This window comes from Rhinatrema bivittatum, unplaced genomic scaffold, assembly GCF_901001135.1.
Source record: "Rhinatrema bivittatum unplaced genomic scaffold, aRhiBiv1.1, whole genome shotgun sequence".
NCBI classification, from domain to species: Eukaryota; Metazoa; Chordata; class Amphibia; order Gymnophiona; family Rhinatrematidae; genus Rhinatrema; species Rhinatrema bivittatum.
Window position 1 is genome coordinate 281772 of NW_021820609.1, and position 12647 is coordinate 294418.

General features: G+C 42.8%; 3 non-coding genes across 3 annotated transcripts; all 3 read right to left on the reverse strand.

The window, feature by feature from the left end:
• Positions 1–9313: 9313 nt before the first annotated feature.
• Positions 9314–9395, reverse strand: TRNAL-AAG. Its single transcript has one exon. It is a non-coding gene; the product is annotated as a tRNA-Leu (tRNA).
• Positions 9396–11755: 2360 nt separating this feature from the next.
• Positions 11756–11837, reverse strand: TRNAL-AAG. Its single transcript has one exon. It is a non-coding gene; the product is annotated as a tRNA-Leu (tRNA).
• Positions 11838–12332: 495 nt separating this feature from the next.
• TRNAG-UCC lies at positions 12333–12404 on the reverse strand. Its single transcript has one exon. It is a non-coding gene; the product is annotated as a tRNA-Gly (tRNA).
• Between the last annotated feature and the right edge of the window lie 243 nt (positions 12405–12647).

Sequence of the window (12647 nt, forward strand, 5' to 3'; positions counted from 1 at the left end):
GTGATCGACCCTTACCTCCTGGTGCCAGGTTACATATTCCCCTGTGTCCTGTCAAGTACACATTTACTCTCACCCTTGCATCCCTCGATTATTTTTATCATTTATTTCCAATATATGCATAATTTCCTCTCATCCCTTGTGCAAAGGTACAAAAGTTCATGGTGAATCATAAATGTGTGCATGTGTTTGTGTGAATATATTTTATTACCTCTCTCCTTTACATCCCCCTCCCAGCATCTGCTTCCCTCTATGGTATCCTCACTTCTGTATCCTCACAAATAATCCATCACTCATAGCGGCCTGCACGTGTCCTCTGCCTTGCCAAGTTTCCTTTTTGTGCCTGCTCGAAGGGAACAATGAGCATTTACTTCTACATTTCTTTATTTATTATTATTTATATTTTTATTAAAGTGATCAAAACATAGAACATTGTATGTAACAAGATTGTGAATTATAATTAACATTAAAATATAACTATTGTACAAAACAATGTGTTGTCACTCGTTTGTTTACAGTATTTATCTGCAATTGTTCACCTCCCTTATCCCGTCCCTCCCCTCCCCTCCCCTTGTGGAGTGTGAGAGAAAGAAAAAGAGAAAGAGAAAAAGCCATATTATCAGCTCTTAAGCGAGGTCAATTCATCAAGAAATAAGATGTTTGGGAGGTCAGTTGTGGGGTGCGGTAGTCATCATGGTCGTCCATCCTCTTCTTCTCCTGCCAGTCCCGGAATGGTTGCCATATCTTTTGGCTCTGGGTCGCGTCCCATGGACGAGGATATCTTATCTCCGCATGTAACTGATTTAGCTTACATAACTGAGAAGAAACCTTTCCTATTGAAAGATGTCCAGCCGTTTTCCATTCTGAGGCTATTTCACACTTTGCGGCCGATATGATAAAGGAGATGAGTTTTCCCTGAGCCACTGGAACATCATAGGGCAAGTTTAGTAAGGTCTGCTCTGGAGTTAAAGTTACCCCTGTCTCTAATACGTCCCCTATAAATTGAGTGACCAACGCCCAAAACTGCTCTATAAAGGTACCCGTCCACCTCATGTGGAAGAACGTTCCCTCCATTCCACACCCCTTCCAGCTCCTAGCATCATAGGTAGAAATAAATCTGTGTATTTTAGCTGGCGTACAATACCATCTCAAGAGAATTTTATATCGGTTTTCAGCTAGCTGAGAATAGGGGGGTCCCCGTTTGGGATGGTAAAGAACTTGGTCCCAGGATTCTTACGTGAAGAATGTCCCAATTCCCTGTCCCAAGCCTGCATAAAGGCTGGTTTTAGCTGGGAAATAGCTTTCTTTAAGGTATCCGCCTGATCACACCAAGTCTCATATTGTGTTTTCCCTAAAGCCAATTCCTGCCCCACCTGCTCTGTTTGAAAAACAACCAACTTCAGCCCAATTAAACTACTCAAGTCTTGACGATCACATACGCCAGTTTCTCCAATGAACCAGCGATAAAGCAAAATTGCTTACCTTGTAATAGGTGTTATCCCAGGACAGCAGGATGTAGTCCTCACATATGGGTGACATCAGTAATGGAGCCCTATGTACGGAAAACTTCTGTAAAAGTTTAATGCCTGGAAGAAGAACCAGGCTCCTGGACTCCCGGTTATAGCTCGCATCTGATCGGATGTCGGGGGAAAGAGCTCCAACCCGTCCCCTCGTACAATCAAAAATCTTCTCTCTTTTTGTCTCCCAAAATGAGTGTTCCCAAGTATGTGGTGCTTCCTACCTAGCGCGGGGACAAAACAAACGGTCGATGATATGATTTGAGTGCAGTTATGAGCATAAAAATGCCTCATTACAGCTGCGAGAAGAAAGCTACGGAAAAGAAGCTGGCGGCGATCGACGGTGGTGATAAGACCCTCACAAACATTTCAGAGGATGCGCTCCAGCAAATCTCAAACAGTTTAACAATGGTGCTGGATGAAAGATTAATAAAAACTGAAGCCACCATGGAAGAAATAAAAAGGTGCCTGGAAGGTCACATGAAAAGGCTGGGCAATGCGGAGCAGTGCATACCGGTGCAAGATGACAGGTTTGGGGAGGTCAAATAGCATATTACTGAGCTCCAGGAAAGAAAATGCCACTCTCCTAGACATCATCAAAGATCAGGAAAATATAAATAGGAGAAATAATTGTCACGGTTTCACTGCTGTACAGCCTCACTGTGTCCTGGTTCTACCTGCAATGACGCCTTCCCACCAGCAGAGGCTCCAGCGAGCACTGCTCCCAGCTACCTGAGTGACCTCATCACTGACCCCCTGACTCAGCAGTTCCTGCACTACTTAAGCCAGTCTGTCCAGTCCATCCATGCCTCTTCACGGAGTCACCCTTGGCTCTCTGACCTGGCTGCTCCTACCTTGTACCTTGCCTTGTGGCATCCGAGCCAGTTCTTACCTTGTACCTTGCTCTATGGCCTCTCAAGCCTTTCCTTGCCTCGTGGCCTCCAGGCCTGCTCTTACCTTGTACCTTGCCTTGCGACCTATCCAGGCCACTCCTTTCATAATGGCCTCCAGCCTTTTGCCTAGCAGCCCATGGGCCTTCGCATTGCTGTCTTTAGTCCTCAATGTTCTCTCTTATGTGCTGTCTTTGTCTAGTCCTTGTCTGGTCTTGTTGTGCCCTGCCCAGATCAGTTCCTAGTATCCATTCCCTGGCTTGCCATTGCCTTCTCTTGCCCCAGTCTGTATCTACTGTCAGTTCCTGCCTGCTATCCTGCCCATGCTATGTCTGCATCCAGATCTTAGAAACATAGAATTGACGGCAGAAGAAGACCAAATGGCCCATCCAGTCTGCCCAGCAAGCTTTCACACTTTTTTTTCTCTTATACTTATCTGTTACTCTTGGCCCTTAGTAACCTTTTGGTTCTATTTCCCTTCCACCCCCGCCTTTAATATAGAGAGCAGTGCTGGAACTGCATCTAAGAGAAATATCTAGATTAATTGGTTAGGGGTAGTAACTGTCGCAATAAGCAAGCTACTCCCACGCTTATTTATTTACCCAGCCTGTGCAATTCAGTCCTTGTTGGTTGTTGTCTGAATATAAAATCCTCTTTTCTTCATTCTCCCCTGCCGTTGAAGCAGTGAGCTACGCTGGATATGCATTGAAAGTGAAGTATCAGGCTTATTTGGTTTGGGGTAGTAACTGCCGTAACAAGCAAGCTACACCCATACTTATTTGTTTTCTCAGATTATGTAATTCAGTCCTTGTTGGTTGTTGTCTGAATATAAAATCCTGTTTTCTTCATTCCCCCTGTCATTGAATCAGTGAGCTGTGCTGGATATGCATTGCAAGTGAAGTATCAGGCTTATTTGGTTTGGGGTAGTAACCACCGTAACAAGCAAGCTACTCCCCGCTTTTTTGTGAATGCAAATCCTTTTTTCCACATTTCCTCTTGTCGTTGAAGCACAGAGCAAAGTCGGAGTCGCATTAACCATGTGTATGTTTATTGAATAAGCGTATTATCTCCAGGTAGTAGCCGTCTTTCCCGCAAGCCATCCTCTCAACATTCACATCCTCTAGACTTTATGGATCTATAGTGTTTATCCCACGCCCCTTTGAAGTCCTTCACAGTTTTGGTCTTCACCACTTTCTCCGGAAGGGCGTTCCAGGCATCCACCACCTTCTCCGTGAAAAAATACCTCCTGACATTGGTTCTAAATCTTCCTCCCTGCAGCTTCAACTCGTGACCCCTGGTTCTGCTGATTTTTTTCCGACGGAAAAGGTTTGTTGTTGTCTTTGGATCATTAAAACCTTTCAAGTATCTGAAAGTCTGTATCATATCACCTCTGTTCCTCCTTTCCTCCAGGGTGTACATATTTAGACTCTTCAATCTCTCCTCATAAGTCATTCGATAAAGACATCCACCTTTTTGGTCGCCCTTTTCTGGACCGCCTCCATCCTGTCTCTGTCCCTTCGGAGATACGGACTCCAGAACGGAGCTGAGTACTCCAGGTGAGGCTTCACCAAGGACCTGTACAAGGGGATAATCACTTCCCTTTTCTTACTCAATTTTCCTCTCTCTATGCAGTCCAGCATTCTTCTGGCTTTAGCTATTGCCTTGTCACATTGTTTCCCAGATTTCAGATCGTTAGACTCTATCACCCCATGGTCTCTCTCCTGCTCTGTGGACATCAGCCCTTCACCCCCCATCGAGTACAGTTCTTTTGGATTTCCACACCCCATATGCATGACTCTGCACTTCTTGGCATTGAATCTCAGCTGCCATATCTTCGGCCATTCTTCCAGCTTCCTTAAATGCCGTCTCATTCTCTCCATTCCTTCCGGCGTGTCCACTCTGCTGCAGACCTTAGTGTCATCCACAAAAAGACAAACCTTACCTTCTATCTCGTCCGCTAAGTCACTCACATAGATATTGAACAGGACTGGTCCCAACACCGATCCTTGAGGAACTCCACTTAACACCGCTCTCTCTTCAGAGTAAGTTCCATTTCCCATCACACATTGTCTTCTGTCCATCAATCAGTTTGCAATCCAGGCCACCACCTCGGCACTCACTCCTAAGCTTCTCATTTTATTCACCAGCCTCCTGTGCAGGACCATATCAAAAGCGTTGCTGAAATCCAATTTCCTAGTCACCCAGTCAAAAAAGTCAATCAGATTTGTCTGACAGGATCTTCCCCTGATGAATCCATGCTGCCTCTGGCCCAGCAATTCTCCCCAGCTCAGTATCCTGCCCAGCCTGTTTCTGTATCTTGTCCCAGCCCCTGTTCAGTATCTTGCCCAGCCTGTTTCTGTATCCAGCTCCAGCCTCTGTATCCAGCTCCAGCCTCTGCTCAGTATTCTGCTACCATCCTGCACCTGTATCCAGTCCTCAGTTCCAGCCTGTATATGCCCAGCCTCGTCCAGCTTATCTAGCCTTACCTAGCCTGTCCATCTTCCCTTGTCTTAAAGCATGATTTTCTGCAGCCGAATTCAAGCTCTACTGACCCCAGAACCCAAGGGCTCAACCTGCAGGGGAGGAGGCTGGCTAGACAGAAGATAAACCCCAGTCCAGCCCTGCAGTCCTGCCTTGCTCCTGAGGAGGTGTTCCCTCACCTCAGCCAGCATGACAATAATATTAAAATAATGAGTCTGTCTGAATCAATGAGGGAGGAAGAGCTCTATAAATTTGTTGAGCAATGTCTCCCTGAGATTTGGGCCTGGAAACACTGGAAGACCACAATCACTGTGAGAGAGTGCACCACTGTGTTCCTCAGGCTTAAAGGGTACATTAGACTCACAATGAGGATCTGTAAGGGAAAGTATCTGTATTATATATATGCTAATGCTATTTCTATTATATTTGCATTATAATGCTATATGAATTGGCTTTTTCACTATATTTTTTATCAAGTAAACTATCTTAATTATATTTGTGTAGTGTTATTCTGTGATGTAATAATACCACTACACTCCAACCGTGACATTCCCATAAAACAAAACTCCTTAGTGCTTACCATCATAGGAGCAGGTGGAATATCTGGGCAGTAAAATTTTGCTTTATAATGACTTCTCAGCACAGAGAAGAGAAATGGCACCATCACGCAGAGAACTACATCGGAGGGGCATTAGATTTTCCCTGCTCTTCCCGGCTAAGCTCCAGGAACAACATAACAGAGTTTTGTTTTTCACAACAAAAGCAGAGGCAACAGCATTTTTGGCTGCTCTGGGGATCCCGGAGGGGGCCCCTGCAGCCACCGCCAAGCTCAGTACCTGAATCAATGGCAGCAAAGGTCCTAATGCCTAGAGAATCTCTGACTAATGGGAGAATTTTATTCTAAGGATACAGTAGCCAAAGTGGAGCGCAGTTTAGAAGTTCATACAAGGCGGTGTTTCCGTCAATGAGTTTAATTCTTGCTGATACCCCGCAGATATGGCTGCCCATGAGTTTACGTTCCAGAGTGGACACTGGAGAGTCACTATTTCATTAACCTTTTGATGAGCTTCACTTGTTTTTGAGCTCTAAATAACCTGATGTCACATGCATGCCTCATAAGGTGTCAGGGATAATAAAGAGCTTGTGGATGGAAACCTGATGTTTCTTGGCTATTTTTGGATTTCATCCGAATGGGATCCCACTGAAGTGAAAGAAGATGCTAAGGCAGTTATTTACTAAGCAGTTTTCCCATAGACACAAAATGGGAGAAACCCTTTAGTAAATGACCCCCTAAGTCTTAATCTGTCAGGCTACCGCTTTGAGTTCATACAGCAAGCTTTGAATAAGTAACAAATGTACTGTTTATCACACAATCAAAATATTTTAATACAAGGAGATGTTTTGGGCACACCCCAGAGAGAAGAGAAGAGTCTGGGGGGAGTGGTCCCTTGGAGCACATGGGGGAAAATGACTGTCTGTATGCCTGGTTGGATTGAAGGAGTGAATGAGAGAATGAGTGAAGGTAGGCAAAGGGAGATATATAAAAGTGAAGAAATGTTGTTTGTCCAGTTAAATGATATGGGTCACTCGGGCTGCACTTCTATTTCTTAATCTAAGTATTGTGTCATTACCAAATGCAGTAAAGAACTTATTGCTTAGCTTACCTATAATTTCTCCAAAATCAAGAAAGGACTTGAACAAGTTAATGTAAATCAGTTATTTACTCGCAGGACCAGGGAGCACTCCATGAAGTTAGCAAGTGGCTCCTATGAAACAAATTGAAGAAAATTCTTTTTCACTCAGCACATAGTTAAGCTCTGGAATTCATTGCCAGGGGATGTGGTTTCAGCAGTTAGTGTTACTGAGTTTAAAAAAGGTTTGGATTAGTTCCTAGAGATTAAAATCCATAAACTGCTATTACAGTAATTAATAAGCAATAGTAGCTTGTGATCTATCTAATGTTTGGGTACTTGTGACTTGGATTGTCCACTGTTGGAAACAGGATACTGGGCTTGATGGACCCTTGGTCTGACCCAGTATGGCAATTCTTATGTTCACACTAGCTCTCCACTTTCTGTAGGGTAAGACCATAACTAGATGGTCTTACCCTATCTAAATTCCTCAGTAAGCTTAACATAGTGCCAGATATGAGGAGTGATTGTAAATCTGTAAAAGAACCAAAAATGGAGACGAGAGTAAAAGAGTCAATGTTCTCTGTAGGGAATCGGGGTTAATAGACATCTGGAGAAACCCTGGGGAGCAAGATTTTACTTTATTCGAGGCTGGATTATTTTTTAATCTCTAGAGGCTGTTCCCAAGGGTTCAGGAGTCCTCACTAGAAATATTTCAGTCTCTGATCATGCCCCTGTTTCATTTGGGTTAGACTTGGGAGATGAGCTCAGAATTAATCCATGATGATTTTTTTCATCTATATCTAAAAGACAAATGGGCTGAATATATATATATCCTCTTTGCAAAGAGCACTCATTACAAGGCAAGGCAAGAAGCAGCAGTGCCCAGAAAGGGAACACCGAAGGGGTGAGTGATGAATTAAAATAATAATAATAATAAGCTAGCTTTTTACAAACAAACAATCATCAATGTTAAAAAAGAATACTATAGCAATAAAATAGAAAAATGTGCTAACAACCCTAGAACCCTATTTTCCATAGTATCAAATCTCACTAATGACAAACAAAAGGTTGAAAATGTTTTCTTTGCAGTTTTTAGAGAGGATCGTAGGTCTCCTCTGCGAACGTGCATTTCTTCTGTCTTTGCATTTTACTCAGTTCGGGAGGCAATGCATTTCTTTTGCTTTTTCCCAGTGCATGCACATCAGGCTGGTCTGGCATTTCCTTTCAGCCACTGTCCTCTGTTTTCCTAGTTTGAAGTTTGCGGGTCCATATTTTCTAGTCGGTAAGGCTCAGCACTTTTTTTTTTTTTAACCTCTTTATCTGAGTGCTGGTGGCTGGGTCAGTGAGGGCTTGGTCCTCTGAGTGCCAGGTGCCGTGAGTTTGAATCCAGCTTAGAGAGGGAGGTGAAAAGTAGGTACTAGTCAAGCTTTTTTTTTTTTTTCTCTTTCTTTAAACGGATCTGGTTCCTATTGGGATTTTGTTTTTAATTCATTTGTTTAGAATTTTCTCCTTTTTGACACCAGTCATGTTTGAATGAAGGTTTCCGTTTTATATGTCTGGCATGTCCTGTTTTTCCGATAGGATGTGTGGATTAGGGTTTCAGGAGGCATGAGTTTGGCTTGTCCAGTCCCTTCCCAGGTACGGTCGCTGCTGCTTCGGTTTTGGGAGTTAGTGTGTTTGCCGTATAGGTTCTGAGTGTCTTTTTTGCAGGCTTTTATGGGAGTCGCCAAAGTTTCTGGCAGTGAAAGGTGTCTGTGCGTCTGTGTTACTGAGGTGACACCAGAAGTGGAACTTTGTTTTGCATGGCGAGTTAGTGAGGGCCTGTCTCCCCCAGCCGGACATCATCACGAAAGGCCGGCTCAGGGTGACGCGTGATAGCGGGGGACGGGGGACATTTCGGGCCCTGCCTCGGTGGATGATATCGGGCAAGGGAGGCAGCCAAGAGGATCGGTCCCACAGCGGCAGGAAGTTTTGTGGTGCACGAGCAACTTTGGCGGTCACCCCGTGCCCCTTTGTCAACAGGACGGCTTAACCCTCCCAACTGCAATGCACGTTTACTAGGACTCCCGAATTCAACATTAAGACCACTTCAAATATTACAAAGCACAGCAGCTAGAATACTGACCAGAAAAAGAAAAAGGGACCATATAACTGAAAACTTGACAAAATTACACTGGCTACCCATTGAATACAGGATTAAATACAAAGTATTATGTACCATACATAAACTAATACATGATAAAGAAGCAGACTGGCTAAACACAGCATTACGAGTACACATTCCACAAAGAAACCTTCGCTCAGCAAATAAAGCACTTCTAACCATTCCCTCAGTAAGGACAGCAAAACTATCACAAGTAAGAGAAAGGGTCTTCTCATTAGCAGGCCCCATATTATGGGACACAATGCCTCCTGAGATCAGACCACAAAGCGATCTCAAAACCTTTAAGAAAAACTTAAAAACATGGCTCTTTAAACAAGCCTTTTCTAAAGAGACCGGAGAATAGAGAACATACAGGAACATGCAAAAAAAAAAAAAAACCCCACAAGCACACAGCAATAATCTCACAACATACATGACATTACTTTATTAAAGCTCATAACAAACATAAATATTACCGATGTACAGTACCGATGGTACACCTAGACAAAACTTACACTACCCAACTATTGTGCCCCTTTTATGTTATACTGTAAGCGAACCTTTAACCGTTGCGATGGTGTATATCTTAGCCACGGTTTAGAAAAGATTTTAAATAAATAAATAATCAAAGTGTTCTTAAAAGGGTGAGAATGGCAGCAGTGGGATTTGAACCCACACCCCCGAAGAGACTGGAACCTTAATCCAGCGCCTTAGACCGCTCGGCCATGCTACCCCACACTCCAAAGGAAAAAGACCCTTCGAATGCCTGAACTGATACTTTGGAGGAGACAGACATGGCAATGTCATTCGAAAAACCATAGGGTAAGTACAATGAATCACTCAGTCACTCAGTCTGTCTAATAGAAGTGTTAAGGTGGTGTGATTGATTTGATTAGGTACCTTTATTTGTTAATCAGAGCAGCAGTGTGTCACTTAGGACAAATAACTTGCCAGGTACTTGTGTCTTGGATTGGCCACTTTGGCAACTGGATAGTGGGATTGATGGACCCTTGGTCTGACCCAGTATGGCATATCTAATGTTCTTGTGGAAGGAAAAGAGGAGCACAGAATAAAGAAAGGAAAGAAAAAGAGAAAAGCCAAATTTCATTTGTAAAACACTCTCTCTCTCTCTCTCACTCTTAGAATCTTCACAAATTCTTTGTAAGTAACACAGGTAAAGAATTGATGGCAAAGGATGACTTCTATTAAAACTGTGTTTTCAGGTCTAAATGGATGCATTGGCTGGGAATCGAACCCAGGGAGGTGAAAAGTAGGTACTAGTCAAGCTTTTTTTTTTTTTTTTTTTTTTTTCTCTTTCTTTAAACGGATCTGGTTCCTATTGGGATTTTGTTTTTAATTCATTTGTTTAGAATTTTCTCTTTTTTGACACCAGTCATGTTTCAATGAAGGTTTCCGTTTTATATGTCTGGCATGTCCTGTTTTTCCGATAGGAGGTGTGGATTAGGGTTTCAGGAGGGATGTGTTTGGCTTGTCCAGTCCCTTCCCAGGTACGGTCGCTGCTGCTTCGGTTTTGGGAGTTAGTGTGTTTGCCGTATAGGTTCTGAGTGTCTTTTTTGCAGGCTTTTATGGGAGTCGCCAAAGTTTCTGGCAGTGAAAGGTGTCTGTGCGTCTGTGTTACTGAGGTGACACCAGAAGTGGAACTTTGTTTTGCATGGCGAGTTAGTGAGGGCCTGTCTCCCCCAGCCGGACATCATCACGAAAGGCCGGCTCAGGGTGACGCGTGATAGCGGGGGACGGGGGACATTTCGGGCCCTGCCTCGGTGGATGATATCGGGCAAGGGAGGCAGCCAAGAGGATCGGTCCCACAGCGGCAGGAAGTTTTGTGGTGCACGAGCAACTTTGGCGGTCACCCCGTGCCCCTTTGTCAACAGGACGGCTTAACCCTCCCAACTGCAATGCACGTTTACTAGGACTCCCGAATTCATCATTAAGACCACTTCAAATATTACAAAACACAGCAGCTAGAATACTGACCAGAAAAAGGAAAAGGGACCATATAACTGAAAACTTGACAAAATTACACTGGCTACCCATTGAATACAGGATTAAATACAAAGTATTATGTACCATACATAAACTAATACATGATACTAATCATGTATTAGTATCATAATACATAATACATAAACTAATACATGATACTAATACATAAACTAATACATGATTATACATAAACTAATACATGATATACATGATATACATAAACTAATACATGATATTCCATCAAGCTTTCCCAGAGAGCTAATAGCAATAAGAACAAACATCCAGCCTTGCCTTGCAGCAATGTAATGTTCATCTTGCTTCAGTTACATGTACCAAGTTATTTCCTAAGTTTATTTCAGTTGTTTTAAATTAGATTGTACTTTATTATAGTTTATTCGATATGTTCCATGTTCCATGTATGTTCCATGTAAACCGCCTTCCCGGCGATAGTTTTCTCTGTTAATTGTGAACCGGAGTGATATGTATTGTATACAGGAACTTCCGGTATATAAAAACCTAAAAAATAAAATAAAATAAATAAATAAAGAAGCAGACTGGCTAAACACAGCATTACGAGTACACATTCCACAAAGAAACCTTCGCTCAGCAAATAAAGCACTTCTAACCATTCCCTCAGTAAGGACAGCAAAACTATCACAAGTAAGAGAAAGGGCCTTCTCATTAGCAGGCCCCATATTATGGAACACAATGCCTCCTGAGATCAGACCACAAAACGATCTCAAAACCTTTAAGAAAAACTTAAAAACATGGCTCTTTAAACAAGCCTTTTCTAAAGAGACCGGAGAATAGAGAACATACAGGAACATGCAAAAAAACCCCACAAGCACACAGCAATAATCTCACAACATACATGACATTACTTTATTAAAGCTCATAACAAACATAAATATTACCGATGTACAGTACCGATGGTACACCTAGACAAAACTTACACTACCCAACTATTGTGCCCCTTTTATGTTATACTGTAAGCGAACCTTTAACCGTTGCGATGGTGTATATCTTAGCCACGGTTTAGAAAAGATTTTAAATAAATAAATAATCAAAGTGTTCTTAAAAGGGTGAGAATGGCAGCAGTGGGATTTGAACCCACACCCCCAAAGAGACGGGAACCTTAATCCAGCGCCTTAGACCGCTCGGCCATGCTACCCCACACTCCAAAGGAAAAAGACCCTTCGAATGCCCGAACTGATACTTTGGAGGAGACAGACATGGCAATGTCATTCGAAAAACCATAGGGTAAGTACAATGAATCACTCAGTCACTCAGTCTGTCTAATAGAAGTGTTAAGGTGGTGTGATTGATTTGATTAGGTACCTTTATTTCTTAATCAGAGCAGCAGTGTGTCACTTAGGACAAATAACTTGCCAGGTACTTGTGTCTTGGATTGGCCACTTTGGCAACTGGATAGTGGGATTGATGGACCCTTGGTCTGACCCAGTATGGCATATCTAATGTTCTTGTGGAAGGAAAAGAGGAGCACAGAATAAAGAAAGGAAAGAAAAAGAGAAAAGCCAACTTTCATTTATAAAACACTCTCTCTCTCTCTCTTAGAATCTTCACAAATTCTTTGTAAGTAAACCAGGTAAAGAATTGATGGCAAAGGATGACTTCTATTAAAACTGTGTTTTCAGGTCTAAACGGATGCATTGGCTGGGAATTGAACCCAGGTCAACTGCTTGGAAGGCAGCCATGCTCACCACTATACCACCAATGCTGTTGATTACCTAGCATGCTATCCGATCTCTGAATGGTTGAAAGATGGACGGCCATCGTAAGAAGAACTTATTGAGCTAGAACATTAGTTTAGCAAGACCCTAACGATTAGATTGGATGGAAAGATAAACAGATTGACATTAACGTATGCCACTCTTAAAAATTATTATATTCTTCTCTCAAGTGTGCATTCGTCAAATACAGCAAACATGAAGGAACGGAAGATGGAGGGGCTGATGTAAGT